The following is a 22,497-nucleotide window of genomic DNA, read 5'->3' as shown; positions in this document are numbered from 1 at the left end:
GTCATTAAGAGGGACCAGAATAAAAGCTGGTCTGCCCCGGATGTTCTGGAATGTGTAAACCATTTGCTCCTAAGTGTCCTTGGACACTTGTGATTCCTTAGCTGGCTGTAAATTGTTCAAATTGTTTGGCCTTGTTTAATTGTTTTGTCTCAGTTTCCCTTATTCCACGTGTCAAGGAATTTACCTAGCTTCTTACTATCCTGCCACAACTGAATCTCCTCCCTTTCTCTTTCCCTGTCTTCAGACAGAATATCATGAAATTCAGGCTAAAGTGAAAACACCGATAACTAACTGCTTGAAGCCTCACTCATTCAGGGAGGTGCTTTTCTCTGGAGGTGGTTCGTGCCTATTCGTGGAACAGAGAGCCCTTAACTCCCAGGATGGAGGGTCTTCAGGGGCAGCAGGAGGACCACAGCTGGTCAAGTCTGAGCTCAGTGACACTACCAGCATCGGGTTTGGATAGAGTCCTAAGTGACCAGGAGCTTCGTGTTCTTGTGAGGGTGGATTTGAACAAATGTTTGTTCAGGAAGTGTGGCATGTCAGGCCAAAGAGGACATGTGGGGACAGCAGACTCTGGGCCAAGGATGTGTGCCTATGATACTGGGGCATCTTCTTCTCTGAACCATCAGTGCTGGTCATTTTGTTATTGATTTCTATATTTAAACATTGGAGAAATGAACCCTATCATATTTGTAACAAAAATATGTTTTTGGTTTGTCCTTCGTCTCTAACTTTGTTTGATATATTTTGGTACACATATAAGTATATACCTTTCCACAGTGAAATACGTACAGCATTTCTCTTCTTTTGTGGATTTTTCCATTGCTTTTGTACTTAGCTTTTCCCAACATTGAAATGAGTTACCTATTAACTGCTTTTTAAAAAATCTAATAGTTTTTATGGTTTCGCTAATATAAAACTAGGTTTATTTTGGTATGTGCAATATAGTTAGAACTTAAGTTGATTTCTTTCCCCTAAATATTTAGCCAACATCTGCACAATATTTGTTGACTAATTCATTTGTTGTTCATTGGTTTCCTCTGTTTCGTTTTTCACCCCAAACATCCCTTGTGTCCATTTGCAGTGAAGCCCGCTGCTACCTGTCCCTAGGGCAACCACAGATCTGCTTTCTACCTGTGTATGTCTCTCCTGGCATTTCACATCAGAGCAAGCCTACAATGTATTGTAGAATGTGTCAGTAGTTTGTTCATTTTAATTGTGGAATTGTGTCCTGGCTTCTGTGGCTCAGTGGATTGAGCTCTGGCCTGCAAACCAAAGGGTCGCTGGTTTGATTCTCAGTCGGGGCACACGCCTGGGTTGCAGGCCAGGTCCTTAACTGGGGGTGTGTGAGAGGCAATCACACATTGATGTTTCTCTCCCTCCCTTCCCCTCTAAAGAAAAGTAAATAAATAAATAATTGTGGAATCATATTTTATTGTGTGGATACACCAGATTTTATTTATTCAGTCATCTTTTGATGGACATTGGGTTGTTTCCACACTTTTGGCTATTGTGAATTAAGCTGTTGTGGACATTCACATCCAAACCTGTGTGTGTGTGTGTATGTGTGTGAATGAATGTTTTTATATCTCTGGGGTAGGTTCCTAAGATTGAAATGCCTGAGTCATATAATAAACTTATGTCTAATAATTTAATTTTTTATTTTGAAATACTTATTGATTCACAAGACATAAAAAAAAATTTCCCTCAGCCCAAACTAAGTATAATGGGCAAAAGGGTTTTGGACAGGTGAGATGTGCCTAGCACACCTTCCTCCAAAGAAGCCCTTTTTTTTTTTTTTTTTTTTTTTTCCTAATATGGAACATTGAAAAATTAATCCCTGCCTTTTGTCATCTAGTGGTTATGGATTGAATGATGTCTTTTAACCCTTTTTGCCAAATCTGTTGCCCCCAGAACACAACAAGGACACCAGCCTGTTAAACCAAGCATGCCGTTGACCGGAGACAGTCAAATGACCTGGAGTCTGCACAATCCTTCCCCATGTGGGAAGGCCACCCTCCCCTCCACACCCCCACTCTTATTAGGGTTTTCTGGACCCAAGGGTAGGTAGGACGATGACCATGTCCAGCTTGAAGCAGCTAGAGGAGCTCGAGACCTTCGCCCATTGTCCTTTACAAGACTACAAAGGGTCTCAATATCTGAGAGGGGGGGATAGTTAATTTTTACGAACCAGGGGTATGGACTTGGGGGGGATTGCTGGGGGAGGGGGGTGCTGGGTGGAGGGGAGCAAGGGGGAGAAAATTGGAACTGTTGTAACAATATAATCAATAAAAAAAGATTACATATAAAAATATATACATGTAATATACAGGGAAGTTTTGTGCACCCTTCGCCCAGTTCCCCCCAATGGTAGTATAGTATTCCCTCACTTACCACAGGTATTACGTTCTAGACCCCCATGCAATAGGTGGAAATCCGGGAAGTAGGACCCTTACATTTAGTTTAGTATTTATATATATATTAAGGCTTTATAAACCCTTCTCACGCACTTATAAACCATTCCCAGTTCCCTTTTAACCTTTCCCACTCCCTTATTAACTTTTTCTACACTTTTATAAACACTACTTATATTCTTAAACATATTCTACACTCTTAAACCTACATAACTTTAACAACATACGTATACAGTACCGCAAAATCTCGCGATATAGTGAAAAAAATCTGCGATAAATAATTAAATATAATATTTTTAAAAATCCCACGATACAATGAGGCCACGATAAGTGAACTGCGATATAGAAAGGGACTACTGTACTATAATACAACCAGGAAATTGATGCTGGTACAATTTGCAGAGTTTATTCAGATTTCCCTTGTTTTACAGGTATTCATTTGTGTGTTTGTTTGTATAGTACTGTGTAATCTTTTAAAATTGAGAGAGAGAGACATCAATTTGTTGTTCTACTAATTTATGCATTCATTGGTTGATTCTTGTATGTGCCCTGAGGGGGGATTAAAACTGCAATCTTGGCATATCAGGATGACGCTCTAACCAACTGAGCTATCCGGGAAGGGCAGTACTGTGTAATATTAAAACTTTCTTTACAAAAAACAAGCAGTAGACCAAATTTGGCCTGAGAGCTGTATGTAGTTCACTGACCCTAGGAAGAGATCCTCATGTAGAACTCAAAGTTACAAAACAGATCAGCTAAAATGAGAACCAACTGTGGTTTAAAAAAATAAAAATAAAATAAAATGCCCTTCTCCCTCATGAGATTGTCAGCAGACAAGGCAGGGATAAATACTGCCATATAAGCATTTGTTCCAACATGTCTTGACTATAGAATTCACCAGCTGAGTGCTAACTCCAAAAATCACACAGCTTGACCTGCCCTCTTGTGTTTGCTAGCATATTGGAGGGCTTCTCATCTCTATGTAAAATCTTTAAACTCCACAAATAGGTAAGGTCTTTAACAACTGCTACTGCAATCCTTCCAAGGATGTGCTCTGGAATTTTTCTCTATACATCCAAAGATCCCCCATCTGTGAATTCTGTACATATTGAAATCCTGTTTTCTACAAAAAATGCCCATAAAACCCTATGATATATGATGAATCACACTTACAAAGAATTTCCAATTCAGACATAATTTGCTTCTGAAGTTCCAATGTAATATCTAGTAGTATGACGTTTACAGCTAGTATTTTCCCACTTGGGACATGATATGCTTTGTAGACTGTGCCTCCGTTGCCATGACCAAGAGTGTCTCGATACCGTATGTCTTGTTCATTTATCTGGCCATTGGCTAATATTTTTTTCAGTTCACCAGAAGACTTCTTTAAGCTATTGCTTGGAAGTACATCTGAGACTGCTGGGCTGCTATGTTGAGAGGGTCAGGCCTGGGTATTCACCTTCAGGCCATGTATGTTCCATTCCCCAGGAGGCTTGCAGGCTCTTGGAAATATCTGCAGAGGCTCTATTAACTGTTCATTTACTTGCTGTTCCATTACTGTGGAATAATAATATGACAGCATTGCCTTCATTTCTTCAGCACTTCTCAGTGTAATTTGATCACCATCTTCATCTTCATATTCAAATGCTGTGGTTGTTGCTTCAGGCAGAACCTGGCCTATCACATGCAGCACATCCCTGAAGAGTAACTGTGGCCCGGAGTTCACTGTCCAGTCCACTGCGCCCCTATTTGGAATCTTGATGTGAATCACCAGTACCTGGTTCTCCATGGCATGGAAGGGGCCAAAGGCCAGCCACAGCATTACAGGTTAAACAGGCTCACATCCTGGGTAGAGGGTATCCATGGCCCCTGGTTAGGTGGAGGCTCCAAGGGGTGACAAGCAGACCGAAGGGGAAGAGGACAAAAGGTGAAGGGTATCAGAGAGGAGGGCTGATCAAGAAGGGGCCCATAGGCACCAACCCAGGCCCAGGCTGTAGGGTACTGAGGGAAGTCTACCTGTGAGCGTGGTGGATGGGGCGAGGGGCAGGGACCAGTAGGAACTAGCGGAGGTCAAAAGGTTCTAGAGTTGAGAAAGAAGGCAAAATGGGATTGTGCAGCTCTCGGTCCTCAGCGTGGATGTAAGGGATTGGCAGAGAGAAGCCCCCGTTTTAGGAGAACACAGGGGCAGGTATCCACTCCTCCTTAGAGGACGACGGGAGGGTACTAGACTGAAGGGGACTCAGTCCAAGGATGTAAGGAAGAAGCCTCAGAGCCGCTAGGCTACGAGAAAGACCAGGCAGGGGGCCCTCCGCGAGATGGTCAGGGCCAGTCCTCTGCCCCAAGCTGAGAAACACAGCGCGGTGCACGTGGGCTCGGCCGCGGCCGACCAAGGCTGTGCGTCCCAGTGGCAGCAGCGGCGGGAGGAGCTAACTTTTAAAGAAACTGCCAAACTGCTTTCCGAAGTGTGCCATTCTCATTCTCGTCAGTGGTGCCCCACATCCTCACTTACACTTGTTACTGTATACCTTTTACAGCATTTATGTTTCCTTTTTATATTTTTAAGTGGTATAGCTGCCAGTCTTTTTCAGGTTATGCTTTAAAAGGAGCTGTTTTCAATTCCTCCCATAGCAAAGAATTGAAAGTAAATTTCCACTTTCCTACTTAACAGATTCTTATCTCAGGTCATAGTAACTCCCATGAAAGTTTATTTCCTCTGAAATAAAAGTAAAAATTAAATATTTATTTTTCATCCTCTGCCCAATACCTAAAAATAATAATTTGAATTCAGAGCCAAGTAGATTATTTTTTAGCCTCCTCTGAGGACATGCTTATTGATTTTTAGAGAGGGGGAAAGGAGGGAGAGTGACAGGGAGAGAAACTTCGATTGCTTGCCTCTCATACACGCCTTGACTAGTTATCGAACCCCCAACCTAGAGTCATGTACCCTGACTAGCAACTGAATCCATGACCTTTCAGTTTATGGGATGATACTCCAACATCTGAGCCATACCAGCCAGGGCCAGAGTCAAGTAAATTCTGACTTTGATCTTTGAACTTATTTCTCTGGGCTTTGCAGATGATGAAAACAGGAAAGCATTTGAGTCCTTGAGGCCCCTTAATATGAAAGGCACCAAGTCCCCTACATGTGAGGGCCTAGGGCAAGGGGTCCTTTGAGTACTTTCTTCTGTGACCCCAGTTAGCTTTGGAGCTGCCTCCAAGGACATCTGGGATGTTCCAGACAGGACCCAGAAGGCCGGTGCTGATGCAGAGATCCAGGTACCCTGCCTGCCCACTGACCTGGCCACAGGCAGCTCCCACCAGCCCCCTGCATCCGCTGGGCATGCCTTCCCCACGCTCTGTCATGGTGTCCTTGAAAACACTAGATTTTTCCAGTGTGAAATGAAACTTTTTGTTCCACATTGTTCCGCCTGCACAAACGAAGTGCCACCTGACTGGAAGAATTAGACACAAGGGTCAAGAAGCTCCTGCTTGGATCACTGTCCCTCAGTCACAGTTTCTTCTGAAGGACATCTGTGGGATACTGAGGCATCTCACCATAGTCTGCAGAGTGCAGGGTGGAGCAGGTGTATCTAACTAACTTCATAAGATGACCTTTATTTCTGCAAAGTCGTCGTGGAGACCAGGCAGACAGACATGAATAAGGCAGGAGTTGTGCAACTGTGGGTGCTCAATGTGAACTGGCCTGTGCTCAGTCCCCAACTATCCCAGGACTGTGCAGAGTGATAGCATCTGCTCTTTCCAGAGCTTCCACAAGGGAGGCCAGGATGTTTTTAGAGAGAACTTTATAGACTAGGAAGAACCTTAGCTTCTTTTAAAAATTAAGCTCATATTTGATAGCATCTAGTCAAACAATAAAGCACACCATCCTAGTGGAATTAAAAAAATAATGAAGTATTATGTAAGTATTTTCACATCTTTCTGTTTTGAAACATGATACACAGAAAAGTTCAGAAAACTTATGAGCCATGCTTTCATTAATTATTATAAATCAAACCCCGTGTAATACCACCCAGTTCAAGAAACTGCACATGGTCTGCCCTCGAGGCCCTTGCTCTCTCCTGCTCAGCTCCGGCTCCTCATCCCCTTACATCTTCTCGGATGCTTGTGATAATTACTCCCTGACTTTCCTTACCGCTGTTACTCTCTCAGCACCATCTATGGACACTATAATTTAGTTGCACCCAGTTTTGCTTCCTTAATTGTCTCTTTTGATGAACAGAAATTCTAAATTTCAACAAAGGCAAGGTTTTTCAATAGTTTATTTGATGGTTAGTGCTTTTTATGTACAATTTAAGAAGTCCTTGCTGACCAGAGGTCTTGAAGTTCACCTACATTAGTTCTAAAAGATCCAACACTTGTGTCCACACAAAGACCAAGGCTCGCAGTTGATGCCATTGCCTTGGTTTGACATCGGAAAAGCCCCACTGCTCTGCAGTGCCCCCTTCCTCAGACGACAACGGTCATGCTTGTGTGATGTCATTCTGAGATTCCTAGTCTGTTCCATTGGTCTGTTTCTTTAAAAAAAACCTTTGTGCTAATACCACACTGGCTTAATTCCTGGACCTTTATAATACAATAAATACTGGTGTCTGGTAGAATAAGTCTTTCCCCCAACAGCTATCATGGCGTTTCCACTTCCATGAACTTCAGCATCCCCTTGTCAAGTTCCACACACATGCAGATGTGGGAAATTTGGTTGGAATTACACTGAACTTATAGATCAGTTTTTAGAGAATTGACATCCTTATCATACTGAATATTTCCATCCATAAACATGGTTTATGCCTCCATTTACTTAGTCAAGTCTCTTTTATATTTCTTAATTTTTTAAGAAAAAGTTTGCAGATAGAGTCTTGAAAGCTAGGTTGGGACCACGGCTGTCTCTCTGGGGCTGAGCACAGGCCCAGACTCCTTACCTTAGTTAGGGGGCCCCCTGTTGAGTTTCCATTTTCTCTTTGTGCCTTGATTTTGGTTTGAACCTTGACTAAACATCTGGAGGATGGGGGCAAATTCCTCTCTTACCCAGACCTCAGTTTCCACATCTGTAAGTTAAGGACCCTAATGTCCATGTGGCCGGTATGAGAGTATTAAACAAAACAAATATACATGAAGCATTTGGTTTAGAGTCTGAGATATAAGAAACCTTAGTTAGTGTTAGATAAAAGCAAAACAAAGCAGAACCAAGGAAACAGAACACCTGCAGGTTGGACACAAAAGGAGCCGGTCCACCATTGGTTGAGCCACACAGGTGGCCTGGGGTCTACTTCCTGTAGGAGGCAGTCCTGGAAGGGTAGATGGAGTTGTGTATGGAAGCAAAGGGAGAGCAGTCCAGGATCGAGGTTTCACAGCCTGCATCCCAGCTCCTAGGGAGTTCAGTTGGCGGGAGGTCTACAGCCCACCCGTTGGTGAGTGGAGGCAAGCGGAGACAGCCTGGGGGTGCTGTTATCTGACTGTGCGCAGGAGGAGCTGGCCTGGAGCTGGGCCTTCTAACCCTGCACACAGCGTATGCATTGCTCCAGCTCCTACCCAACATTTTGCCTTTCAGTGAGAGCAAGCTGATGCACGATCAGGGTTGTAATAGCATCAGGGGAATAAAGTCACAGGCTGTTCCGGACATACACTAACATAACCGAGATGACAACTAACTGCAGAGGAGGCCCCAGAAAGTCTGGCCTGGCCTTATGGCATGTTCCAACATGCCAGGGGATTTTACATGCCACACCTTAAAATCATAGTCATAATGATGTTTCTGAAACAACAGAAGGTATTTTAAAGCAGGAAAAATTAGCAGGATGTCTGTGGGAGTTGCTCTAGAAGACGTCGGAGCTAGAGTTGGTTAGTCCTGCTTAGTTTCCTCGTCAGCATGACTGAAAGCCAAACCCAGCAGGTCCTCTGCCTCCCAGACCAGAATCCAGCCCTGGGGGGAGGCAGGGAAAAGGGAGTAGGGCTGGAGGGCGTCCCAGCAGCAGTAGCACCCTGGGAGGAGTCTCGCTGCCCTGCACTCCGAGGAGCAGTCCTTTCCAGTCTCTGTCTAAATTGGCTTCCTACCTCTGCCCTGCCCTGATAGCCCCTTCCTTTCTTTGATTTCCTGCACAGAACATTCTAGTACTTCTCACAGCTCATTGGGTCCAGTTGTTCCACAGCAGTTTCTCCATAAAATATTTTCTCCAGAATCAAACTCTTTCTCTGTGGGGTGCAGGGATAGGTGCCAAGGGTCCTCTGGGGCAGTTACTGTGGTCTCCTGATGAGGACATCTAGACTCAAGGGTTGTGTGACTCACCTCTGAGTGGCTGCTTGTGTCAAAATTGGTAACAGAACCTTCCATTCCGAAGGAAGGCACACAAGTCATGGTAAAAGTGACTTCCCATACAGGCAGAGGGGAGGGAAGCTGTCTAATTCATTCACTTCTCCCTCCACTATGCTGACTCAGTGTGAGAAACACAGTGCAAAATCACTAACTAGTTTAGCGAACACTTTGCCAGTGTGACAGCCGGCCTTGGGAGTCCTCCAAGTGGCACTTATTTAATGGGCACTGCCTCTACCAGGTGATCTTCTGAGTGCTGGGACTCAGCCCTGAGCCAGCCAGGCAGATGGCCATCCCGCATGTCTTGCATTCTCTCAGAGGCCAGCAGGGACAATACACAAAATACAGCAGTGAGTCAGAGATAGTGACAGAAGGGGATGGGGCCAAGGAGAAAATAGCAAAAAGAGGAGGTATAGGTGTGGGAGCTGGTGCTTTAAATGTCCTGCAAAGGGACAGAGTATGGTAAATATGCAGGACCTGGACTTGGGTGTTTCTCACAGGTGAGGCCTGGACTCCAGTTCCAAGGGAAGAGCTTGGGGACGTGAGCAAGTGGGGCACCCACCCCACCCTTGAATTCTGCATGGTGGGGTCCATGGGCTTTGGAAACCATTCTCTGCTTCAACACATTTACTGAAGGAACCTCAGTTTGCCAAACAGATGTCCTGGCATTGAAGCTGGGGAGGCCAGAAAAGCAACTTCATTCTGAAACATACAACTTTGGGTCAGAGTCCAGGTAGAGGGTCAGATAGCTCCCCAGGTGAGTGGACACTGAGGGACCATGAGATCCAGAGGAGGTAGCAAGAGGCACATTGGTTTTACCCCTTGGGGTTCTGGGAGCCCTCCACCTTCTGCAACCTCTTACTTAGCCATTCTCAGAATCCTCAGCTGATCTCTGGTTTGTCTGTGACAAAGACTTTCTTCTTGATCAAACTTCAGACAGGCTCCTCTACATCCTCTTTAGGTCTCAACCTTTCCCTTCTCTGGCTCTCTAGTTCAATTTTACTAAGAGTCCTGTTAAGTAAGTTTAGGAAGAGTTCCTCCATCCCTGATATCTGCTCATCTTGGCTATCTGATCGAACTCCTCATCCCCACCCTTGATCTGATCACCCTGGCTGGCCTTTAGCAAGAATCTGTTAAGTTAGTGTAGCCAGAACCCCGCCTCCCAGATGTCTCTTCTAAGTGGCTTCCTGTTCACCAGCCACCACCCTGCTCCTTGACCATAAACCATAAACCCCTGGCCATTCCCACTGCATTCATCGCTGGGCCTATCTCTCACCTATTGCAATAGCCGGAAGTAAGTCTTCCTTACTGTTTTACTTTTCTGGGTGGGTTTAACCTTGGACCAAGTGAGGAGCTGAGACTTCCCACGGAGTGGAGGCCAGGCTCAGCTCAGTCCCCCTCCCTGCCTGGAGGACCCTGAGGCCCCCAGTTCTGCATGGCTTTGTTGTAATCACTGAGCTTCGACTAAGTTAACTAGGGACAATTACACTTTATACAGGGCTCTGAAAGATTTTCAAACCTTTAAGAATCAAAAGTTATAGATGGTTTGTATTGAAAATTTTTGAACATATGCAAAAATAGACCACTTAGTAAAAGTAACCCCATTTTTATATTCACCCAAATCAACCCATGGCCATCATGTTTCATCTATACCCTCACCGCGTCTCCTATCTTTATCTATCTATCCATCTATCAAATTTATACCCAGTGAAATTTATAAATCTTAAGTGTTCCCTTTGGTGAATTTCACAAATGCCTATACCTGTGCAACCCAAACCCTATCAAGATGTGGAACATCTCCATCACCCAGGAGATTCCCTCACGTCCCTTCATAGGCGATATCCCCCTCCCCTCAGAAGGAACCATTGTTATGATTTTTACCATTGCAAAGTACTTTTGCTTGTTCTAGAGTTTTATATAAAGAAAACCACACACTATGTATTCTCTTGTGGAAGATTCTTTCAGTCAGCATGATTTTGTGATTCATTCATGTGTTTTCATGGTGTTACTGAGCGGTGTTGGATTTTTTGGGGGGGGGGTACAGCACAATTGGTTTATCATTTACCTGCTGATAGACACATAGGCTGTTTCCAGTTTGGGGCTGCTGTGAATAAAGCTGTTATGAACTCTGTGTGCATGTGTGTATACATGCATGCTTTCATTTCTCTTAGGCAAATACCTAAGAGTAGAATTGCTCCATCAGAGGAAGGTAACGTGTAATGTATAGGAAACTGCCAGACTGTTTCCATGAGAAACATTCAGTTTAAGCTCTACTAACAGACCCAAGAGTTTCAGTTACCCAATGTTGGGAGCTGGTGAGCGTGCGCTGGTATTTCAGTGAAGTTGAAGTTTGCATTTTCCAAATGGCTAATGTTGCTGAACATTGTGCTTATTAGCATGTGTGCACTTTCCTTTGCAAAGAGTCTGTTCAAATCTTTTGCCTATTAAAAATTTGGGGGCTGCTTGTCTTTTTATTATTGAGTTGTAGAAGTTCTTCACATATTCTTGACTTCAGTCCTTTTTTCTTATTTGTTTGTTTGTTTATTTATTTTATTTTTAGAGAGAGGGGAAAGAAGAAAGAGAGGGAGAGAAACATCACTGTGTGGTTGCCTCTCACTCATGCCCCCAACTGGGGACTTGATGTGCAACCTAGTCATGTGCCCTGACTGGGAATCAAACCAGTGACACTTAGCTCGCAGGCTGATGCTCAATCCACTGAGCTACAGCAGCCAGGGCTTTTGACTTCAGTCCTTTATTAGTCAGTGTTCATTATTTGTGAATTCCATATTTGAGAATTCACCTACTCACTAAAATGCATTTATAACCCCCAAATCAACACAGCATTCTGGTGGTCATTTGTGGACATGCACAGAGTGGGGAAAAATTTGGGTCTCTGACACATGTGTCCCAGATGAGGCCAAATTGTTTCAGCTTCTGCATTGCAAAAAGTGCTCTTGTCTCTGTCTATTTAGAGTCCTATGGCTTTTCTTTTTAGTACTTTTTTGTTGGTAATTTAGAACTTTATAGTGGTCCATGTGTAGTTCTGAAGTACCATCTGGTGTCCCTAAGTGAAGAAGGCTGTGACATGTCTCATGGAGAAAACACGTGGGCTAGATAAACTCCGTTGAGGCAGGAGTAACAGTGCTGTTGGTCATGAGTTCAATGTTAGTGAGTCAACAGTATAAATAAATTAAGTGTCTTTTAAACAGAAGCACTATAAAATGAGGTTATGGGACTTCCGGCCAAGATGGAGGCTTAGATTGACACATTCTGTCTCTCTCCACAACTATGTAGGAATACAACTACCTCAAAACCAAAGATAACCAGAAATCCCAGAAAATAAAACTACATGGAAGCCCAGCGTATGAAGTCATAAACCAGCTGTGCTTGTCTGGACGGGTAGGAGGGGCGAAATCGGAATCAGGATGGAAAGGTCAGGCTATGCTGTCCGTGGTAGCGGTGGGGATAGCGGCGGGACTGTAAGAAATGCCAGGGGAGCTATCCCGGCTGCAGTCGAGACCCGGCAGCTCGTGAATCCAACGCTGGAGAAGGCAGACCCCCATTGCCTTGGACGGTGAGCCACGGGGAAGGAGCCTCCTGGTCTCTCAGTGGAGAGTAACGGCAGGAATCCATCTTGGACCCCCACCCCAACACAAAGAGCCACAGAGCGGTGAAAAAGGTCGCTGGTCGCTGGGTAGTGATGAGTGCACGGGGCACCGCCCCCTACAGCCCGCCGAGGAAGCAAAGGTAAACAGAAAACTGACAGGATGAAACAGACCATGATTGAAATCCCGGTGATGCAGCTCACCAGGCAGCAGATGAGGGACCTAACCAATGAGCAAATATAAATCTTTCCGAGGCTCAGTTTAGAGCTATAGTCATAAGGTGGCTTACAGGATTAACAAAAGATTTGGAACAAGATGGGGAAGGAAAGAAGGCTAGTCACACTGAAATGAACGAAAACACATACGAGACAAGTGGTGAGGAAAGGAAAACCAGAGATCAAATCAACAAATCAGCACATAGGGAAGGAACAAACAGTCAACCAGTGCAGAAAGGGGAAACAAAAAGGAAGGAACACGAGGAGAGGCTCAGAAACCTCTGGGACAGCTATAAGCGAACAAACATTCGAATTATAGGATTGCCAGAGGGTGAAGAAGAAGAACTAGGAATAGAAAAGTTATGTGAAAAAATAATGAAGCATAACTTCCCTAACTCGGGGAAGGAAATAGACTTACACGTCCCAGAAGCACAGAAAGTTCCAGAAAAACGGGACCCAGGGAGAACCACTCCAAGACACATCATAATCGAATTGTCAAAAATTAAACATAAAGAGAGAGTCTTAAAAGCAGCAAGAGAGAAGAGAATTATGTACAAAGGGGTCCCAATTAGACTATCAGCTGATTTCTCAAAGGAGACCCTGCAGGCAAGAAGGGACTGGCAAGAAATATTCAAAGTAATGAAAAGCAAAAACCTACAACCACAAATACTCTATCCAGCGAAATTGTCATTCAGAATAGAAGGGCAGAGAAAGTGTTTCCAGGACAAAATAAAACTGAAAGAGTTCATTAGATCCAAACCACTGTTATATGAGATGTTAAAGGGACTTGTTTAGAAGAAGGAGGATCAAAACTATGACATTAAAATGAAAACTGCCTCACAACAACCAACAGCAGAAGCTAGGGAATCAAAACAAAGGCAAACTAAATAGGCAACGAGAGTGGAAAAAGAACTATAGGTATGGGGAGCATATTGGGGGGAGGTCAGCAGGGATGGGGAAGGGGGAAAGGGAGGGAGATGGTACAGGAATTAAGAAGCATAGTAGGAGGGAGTGGAGTAGACAGGAAGAGGTTGAGAAGAACAATATGCACAAGAACATGGACTAAAAGGGGGGACAACTGGAGGGAGGGGGTCACTGGTTGGAGGGGAGCAGAGGGAAAAGAAATTTGGACAACTGTAATAGTATAATCAATAAAACATATTAATAAACAAACAAACAAATAAACCCAGACAAGTGAAAAAAAATGAGGTTATGTATTGAATGACAGAAGAAAATGTTGTAATCAGAGGCCCTCAGGAACCTAATTCTGAATTTCCCCTAGGAGTGATGGTTCAATGTCCCCTAATTCAGTGTTCAGGGTGAAATTATAGAATATAACTACTGCAAATAATGAGATCGACTGTACATGTTTTGTAAACATTTTCTCTCAGTATGTGGCTTGCCTATTCCTTCCTTTCCTTCCTTCCTTCCTTCCTTCATTCCTTCCTTCCTTCCTTCCTTTCATCCTTCCTTCTCTCTCTTTTCTTCCTTTCTGTCTTCCTTCTCTCCTTCCTTCCTTCCTTCTTTTCTCTCTTTCTCTTTCTTTCTTTCTTTCTTTCTTTCCTTCTTCCTTTCTTTCAGTATATTTTATTGATTATGCTATTACAGTTGTCTCAATTTTTTCCCTTTTGCCCCTCTCTGACCAATACCCCCCTTCCCTCCTGTAGTCCTCCCCAACTTAGTTCATGTCCATGGGTAATGCATGTAAGTTCTTTGGCTTCACCCTTTCCTATACTGTTTTTAACACCCTCCCCTCCCATCTACTTTGTTCCTACCAATTATATTTCTTGATCCCTGCACCATTTCCCCCTTTCTCCCCCTCCCCCCTCCCAGCTGATAACCTTCCAAATGATCCCCATACCTAGATTCTGTTCCTGTTCTTGTTTGCTCAATATATATATATATTTTAGTTTACTTTCCTGTTTGGATAGAAGTTTTCTTTTTCTTTTCACTTATTTTATTTTATTGTTGTTCAATTACAGTTGTCCCAATTTTCCCCCCATTGCTCTCTGCTACCCCGTTTACTCCCCATTGCCACAGTCAATCCCCACCCTGTTGCTCATGCCCATGGGTACTTTATACTTGTTTCTTGACTAAACCCTTCCCCTTTGTCTTGATGAACTATAGTTTTGCATTTTGATGGAGGATAATTTACCAATTTTTTTTCTTTTATGGTTTTATTTGGTGTGTTCTCTCTAAGAAACCTTTGTCTACACTTAAGACATGAAGAAATTCTATATTCACTTCTAGAAGACTTGTTGGTTTAGTTTCATTTTGGGTCTACAATCTGTTCCACACTTATTATTGTATATATATGAGGCAGGGGGCAAAGTTCACTTTTTTTCTTATGGATATCCATTCACATTAAAGCAGACTCCAGCCATCCAGTCATTTTATCTTGTAATGTATCTCTAGGTATCTCTATCACAGAAGGACAGGACATAGTTACATGCAATGCCTATTAAAGGACTTCTATGATCATAGTCTGCCTTTGGCACTGGCCTCTGATATTAACAGTCAAATGTCATGCACCACACAGGTTTTGGAGAAAGAGGTGGGTTATCACCTTCAAATCACTCAGTGCTCAACAGGTTTTCCCTGTCTGAGTTTATGCCTGGCTCCTCCCCTGTTCTTGCAGTAAATGCCATGTGAAGTGGGCACCAGGTAGTCCAAACATTTAATTCACAGCTTCAGTTACTCTGAGTTAGGATTACTGAGTATCCCCTTTGCCAGATGTTGATATTATCCTAATATCTATCCATGTTTGAATCAATTTCTAAACTCATTCATTTACTCAACAAATATTTATGCCAGGTATTGCACTGGTTCTGGGTGAATACCTATCTTGTGACCACCTGGAAGCTCCCATTCTCCTGGGAAAGAGACACTGGCAATGAGTGATATGATTCATTATTTAAATTATAATGGTGACATGTGTTTGAAGAGAAGTACAGGGAGTCATGAGATTGTCCTGTGAGGGGATTTGTCCTCATCTGGGAGGACAAGAGAATCTTTGAGCCAGTGACACCAAAACTAAGTTTCTAAAGGAAGGAGAGGTATTAGCTGGAAGTGTGGCAGAGCATGCGCCATGTCCCTGAGGTGGGAAGGGACCTGGGACGCTAAAGTTTGGAGTGATGGAAAGGTGATGAGTGTAGGGAAGTACTGAGACAGGTGAGATCAGAGACAGTGTTGGGGTCTTGAGGGTTGGTTAAAGATTTTGCTTAATCTTTAGAATCAGCACTGCCTAGCAGAACTTTCTGTAATAAGAGAAAAGTTCTAAGTCTGTGGTGTCCAATATGGTAGCTGTCAGGAATATGTAGCTGTTAAGTCCTTGAAATGTGACTCATTTGACTTATGTAACACATATGACTTTGGCTGACAAATTGGAAAGCATAGCGTTTGAGAAATGGTGAGCCATTATGAATTTAGAGCAGACAGATGGCACAATCTGAGGTGCATCTGTTATTTGTTTCTTTTGTCGCTGGTTCCAGTGTGAGTGGTCTAAGCACCAGGGATGTGTTGTCCAGGGTACAAAGAATGGTTTCCTACTTTGAATGTGCAGTGCTGTCGGGGAGAAATGGGCAGATTCAGGAGTGTTTGGGGATCAGAGTAGACATGGCCTGCTGGCTGAGTTCAGGAGAGGCCACCAAGGCACTTTGCCAGCTGCTGACCATAAGGAGGGTGAGGGGAGGAATCCTACCCCTTTGGGCTGTCAAAATTTCTTAGAAAATTAAGAGGAGGCTCAGGTGTGATGCATGAGTTTGGCAATGCCACATGAACATAAAAAAGTGCCCAGGAAAACCCAAACTTTCTTTCTGTCCCCTAGACTCCTGCTGAAGGCTGGCGATGTGCTCACATACTGTGCTCCTCACACATAGTCACAGTCAGGTGTAGGAATCCTATTTGGTGCTCTTTAAAAAAGAAAACAAAATACCATAAGAACTTTGACTTGTTAATGGACACATTTTCACATATTGAGAGAGTTCCTACCAGTGCTCTTTTTATAGTTTCCTGGCGTTCTGGGCATGGCTCCATCAGATTCTGTCTGGCTATTTCTCCATTGTGGGCATTTGACTCTTCTCCAATTTCACATTCTCTGCTTGGCCAGGCCACAGCTGGCAGGGCAGTCCACAAGCCTGTTTTCCGGAGTCATGGAGATCATTCACAGTTTTGGATCCGGTGATGCAGTGCCTGGGAAGTTATCCTAAGGAAACAACTGAAGGAAAAAAAATAAGTGCAGGAAGACGCTCATTGTGGCATTATTTGAAATAGGGGGAAAATCTCAAATGGCTGGCAAGTTCAACATGGGACACAGCCCAGGTACACTGGAGGACAAGACACAGATAGCCTTCGTGAAAGCCGTGCAATCCCATGGCCAGGTGCCCTCATATTTCAAGTGAGTAAATAAGCACATTGTGAACACAGCATGAAATGTGGGTGTAAAAACATAAGGAAACACCATTTGTGTCAAGGTGGGGATGTCAGTGGTTTAATTGTTTTTATGTGTGAGGCACTTGATTTTAATGACATCTAGCTGGCTGTTACAGTACATAGAATACAGGAAAATGAGAACGAACAACATTTTGTAAATTGTTTAAATTGGGGGACAGTTATCTTGCTTGGATACATTTAAATTGCTCACAGTTTTTAAAGCAAAACTGGTTTGAAACGTTTTCTGTTGAGTTTTGTGTGTGATTGAATTTATATTAAACTTAAAAATATATCAAAATGATATATGTAACACATCATCATTTTGGAAGGAATAAAATTTGATGAGAGACAGCATTTAGTAATAAGTAAACACAAACAAATATCAGAGTAAATGAATAGAGCATAGGGATGTTTATTGTTTTCTGAAAAGAGTAAACTATGCTTATTTAGTATACATGGAAATAGAGAAAAATATAAAAAACAAAATTATTTATAGTCTCACCATTTAGTTTCAACCACCAGAATATTTTGCTGTATTTCTTCCAAAACTGTTCAAGGCATGTGTATTTATGTACCTATGTACATAAAATTGTCAAAATTGGTATCATATAGCACATGCAATTTTGTTTCCTGAACACAAATGTATCAGTCTGGGAGTGCTATCTATCTATCTATCTATCTATCTATCTATCTATCTATCTATCTCATCTATTGTATGGAATTGGCTCATGCAATTATAGAGGCTGAGCATCCCAATATCTGCAGTTGGCAAGCTGGAGACCCCAGAGGGCCAATGACGTAGCTTCGGTCTGAACCCACATTTGAAGACAGGAGAAGACCAATATGCCAGCCCAGAGAAGACAGGCAGAGAATGCGTTCTCTCATCTATAGCCTTTTTGTCTATTTGGGCCCTCAACTGCTTGTATGAAACCCACGCACACTGGGGAAGGCATCTGCTTACTCAGTCTACAGACTCAATGCTAATCTCATCCAGAAACACCTTTGCAGATACACCCAGAGTCATGATTAGCTAATACCTGGGCACAGTCAGTTGACACACAAAATTAGCTGTCACAACAACAGCATGTCTTCCCCATGATTAGACTTTGGTGGAAATGTTTTCAGCAGTCACCTTTTTCATCAGTGCTGCTGCCCTTGATTGCTCAAAGGACTGTTCAGTACCTGCGACTCTCATTGTTTCAGAACCTTTATTCAGGAATGTTCCAGTTTTGTGCCACAATAAGTGCCCAAATCTTTCATTAAGTTCCATCAATGAGGGAGCGTTTACGCCACCCTGTTCTCTCTGGTCAGGGCTGGGCTCAGCACAAGAGCACACAGATGTATTCAGGGATTCAGGATTCAGGCCTGCATTAGCCCCGTCCAGACTGTGCCTTCCCACCTGGGATCCTCGGCTGTCCACCTCTTATGGTTGAGATGAAGTCAGCCCCATTAACTCCCCCCCCCCCCCCCCCGTGGCTGTGTTCATTGGCTTCCTGCCTTCCTGATGAAATTCCTGGTGAACTCCAGTATCCAAGGCCTTGAGTTCATCTGTCTCAAATACTGACATACCATAACATATGGTCCCTTCCAACACTGCAGGACTCTTTGGAAAATTAATGAACAGGAGGCTTCGAGGGCTAGACTGAGCATGATGTGGATGTTGAAGTTACAGAATTCCTTAAGGTCAGAATTATTTAGTAAAATGCCTGTTACACTTCACTAAATTCTATTTTGTTCCCTTGAAGGGAGGCTGGGCTAATGATTCATCACATTGTGGTTGGTCTATAATATTTAAATTTCAAACTAAGTTACTCATATTTTTTACAGCCTCCTTTAGGACTATTTCTTTCCACTGAAGTTGTTTGTTAAGGCAATGTACACTCATTTAACTATTTTAAAAAGAATTAAAATATTAATTATAAGTCTAAACAGAAAAATCAGAAAATCTGCCACCTCTCCAGTCAAATCCTATCATTTATTATCTCCTGTTTTGCATTATTTATGACCAATTTGCCTTCCTTTTAAAATTTATTTTGAAATTTTATTAAATTTACTGGGGTGATATTATTTAATAAAATGATATAGGTTTCAAGTGTTCTATAAATAAATCATCTGTATATTGCATTGTGTGTCTTTTAGTGTATGTAATTAGTTTCTTCTTTATTTTTTCTTTTTTATCTTTGATTTATTGACTTTTGAGAGAGAGGAAGTGGAGAGAAAGAGAGAAACATCAACCCATTGTTCTACCTATATATGCAGTCATTGGTTGCTTCTTGTATGTGCCCTGACCAGGGATCAAACCCTCAACCTTGGGGCATCAGAATGACTGTTAACCAACTGAGCTCCCCATCTAGGGCTAGGTTCTAATTTCTACAAAAGATGAATAATTAATTATTAGCCAGATATGTATTTCTCATCTAGCTTGTTCTCTTCTGCTATTGTTCAGTCCTGATTTAAAATTTGTCAGTCAACTTACATCTCAATGCAGAAAGTGATGTTAGGAGCACATTGAAGAGGACAGACTGTGGCAATCAGTGCCATGGGAGAGCAGGTCCCAATGGCAGGATCACAACTGATGCCCCACCTGTGATCAATCATTCTCTCTGATATACACATGCGCACACACATATACATGCATGCACACACATGAGTCCTGAGTAGTCTGTTCTTGTGGCCTTGCCCCAAGGCCTGAGAGCTGGAAAGGAGGTAGATTTTCTATTGTGAACATTAGACTCAAAGTCAGGTCGCTACATGCACCACTCAGGTTGTGGGTTGTGCGTTAATTGACCTGTACCAAGTCAGGGACTGGGCTGGCATGCTCGCCACTTTGTGCTCAGCACCTGAGACATGTAGAGGACATGGGAGGGGCTCAATAATAATATTAGACAGAAAATGTCCAATATCTACAAAACATGGCTTTTGTCCACACAATGATTCTTACAGCTTCCCCTAACATTTATTGAACATGCAATAGAGGAATCAGCACATTGGTTTTGACTTTGGTCCCATAAGCCCAGCCAAAAGTGCAACTTTTCTGCTGTTTTTTCATTTCTGATCCTAGAAACCAGCACAGGACTAGAGAGAACACCACAGGAAAATGTCAGCTCAGGAGAAGCCTCTGGAAAGGCAGCTGGGTCTTCCCTGGGCCTGCTCTGTGTGCTGGTGTCCCCACTAGTTCTTATCCTTGGCAGGTGCCAGGACTCCACCCCACAGGCATCTCCTGGGGGTTGACTACACCAGGGAATGTGGCCATTGAGAAGTGGTGGTGAGTCTCTGAGGCTAAGGTATGAGAAAGTAGCCACAGGCTGAAAGTTGACAATGCAGTCACTCACAGTTGAACAAAGGAAAGACTTCTTATCTGTCCTGTTAGTGCCAGTAGCCAGAGGGAGCTTTCAGTGGTGGCAGTGCAGCTGCCAGCCAGCCTCTGATGGATGACAACAGCTGACTAGGTTGGTCTGAGGCCCCCATCGAAGCTGAGCTACATAGGTGATGTAATGAGGCTCTTCTGGCCACAATTTTCTTTCCACGGTGTCAGGAAGCGGAAATCAGATGAGCCCATGGCACTTGCCTGCTGGAGGCTGGGACGCAGATGTGCATAGTAGGATGCAGCATGTGGGGTTGGATGAGAATGCTGGTGAAAAACAACTGACAAAATCAAAGCCCTCCCTCCCTGAGACCAGAGCCTGGCAATGCAATACTAAATTTCACCTGCAGTCCCCAGGAGGTTGGCCAACCTGCGCTGGTGAATGGGAGTGCCCCATTGCTGGGAGTCAATGCCTCCCCTTCCCCCCATTTTCCTTGCTCCTGAAGACTCAGGTGCATCATTCTGCTGTGCGATGATCTGGACCTACCCTCAGAGGCTCCCCCATGTCCAATGGCAGGGTGCTCAAAACTTCACTTTAATGGTCCCTACAAGAATTTTGAAAAGTCAATTATGTTTTTGCATATTATAAAGTTAATAGCTAAAAACTTTCATCAGAAACTGAAATAGTTGTAAAGAATGTAATTTCCACTATATAGTAAATATTAACATCTCATAATTTGATCTCCAGCATCATCTACTTAGAAATCTATAAACTTAATAGTCAGAAATTTTACATCATTAATATTTTTTATATTTATATTCTAATTTCCTCACGAAATAGTGTCCTAACAATATTTTTTTAATGCCTGGAAGCTGTTTTGGGTGAATTGTGTTCATCCATAAGACATGTCCAAGTCCTAACTTCTGGTATCTATGAATATGATCTTATTTGAAAATAGGGTCTTTCCAGGTGTGACTAAGTTAAGAATCTTGAGATGGAATCATTCTGGATTAGGGACTGGCATACTCAGAAGAAAAATGAAGGAAGATTTGAGAAACAGATAACTCAGGCGGAGGGAACACACCCCATGGTGATGGAGGCCAAGGTTGGGGTAATGTAGCCACAGGCCAAGGGTCACCTGGATCCCCCAGGAGCTGGAGGAGACAGGAAGGGTCCTTCCAGAGCCTCTGGAGGGAGCACAGCCCTGTTGACACCTTGGTTTCAGACTTTTGACCTCCAGAACTTTAGCAGATAAATTTCTGTAGATAAAATTCCTAAATTAAAATAATGTATATTTCTTTTACATTGAGTTGATAGTATAATTATTAGAGCAAAACACAAAAGTGTATTACAAATTTTGATAAAGTAAAGTTTTATCAGAAATGACTACCAGGCCTACTACCAGGCTAATCCTGCTTTGTGGGCTTGGAGGGGTTTTGACTGTGGAGCTCTTTGGTGGCCTGTCCTGTCGTTGTGGGTTGTGATCTTGTATCTGGTGGGGGTTTGCTTCTGGGAACTCTCCAGAGCCAAGATTGAGATGCCTCCTTTCAGATTGGTTGTGAATTTGTTCTTCCTTGTTCCTGGTGCCACCACGCCGGGGACACATTAATTTATTGGTTTGAACCATCCTGAATCAAATGGGTAGAATACATTCAAAGAACCCATGGCCTGAGTTACGAACTCTCAGGGAAGGATACCCCCCACCTCCACCCCTTGTAGAGCTGGACCGAGAAAGACACATTTCCTTGCTGTCTTCCTTTGCCAGAGGTGGATTATCTAGTACCTCCTGTCTCTGAGGCCATAGCCTTTCTAGGGTTCCGGTTTTATATGGGGGTCTCAGGTCCAATTCCCACAGGGCCATTAACACCGAGGCCTCTGCTGCATGGCCGGCTCTGCTAGTCACATATGGGAGCTTGTGGCACTTTCTCTGTCATTTCTAGTTGTCACTGGAAATAAAGTCTCCTTCTTCCCTCTTCTTTCCGCTTACCCCAGTTTCTGCACTTTTCCTTCTACAACGCATCTGTTTCTAGATTCTTCCATGACACCATTTAGAACTTGGAATCCAAGGTAAACAAGCCCCTTTTAGTTTCTACCTCCTCCTCCTCCAAGGGACCCTCCATCACCCAGCCCTTTCTGATACTGGCTGTCCCTTGAAGTTGACATATCCCTGAAGCCCTATCTAAGACATGCCTTGTCCTTGGG

General features: G+C 43.3%; 1 pseudogene; it reads right to left on the bottom strand.

The window, feature by feature from the left end:
- The window catches only part of LOC150012731 (dual specificity mitogen-activated protein kinase kinase 5-like), a 37,345-nt pseudogene extending 33,101 nt beyond the window's left edge, over positions 1-4,244 (bottom strand).
- Positions 4,245-22,497: the final 18,253 nt, after the last annotated feature.

The sequence above is a fragment of the Furipterus horrens genome, unplaced genomic scaffold, assembly GCF_987537825.1.
Source record: "Furipterus horrens unplaced genomic scaffold, mFurHor1.1.pri manual_scaffold_4, whole genome shotgun sequence".
In the NCBI taxonomy this organism is placed as follows: Eukaryota; Metazoa; Chordata; class Mammalia; order Chiroptera; family Furipteridae; genus Furipterus; species Furipterus horrens.
Note: the sequence above shows the minus strand (reverse complement) of the source record. Positions and strands in the feature narration are given on the sequence as shown.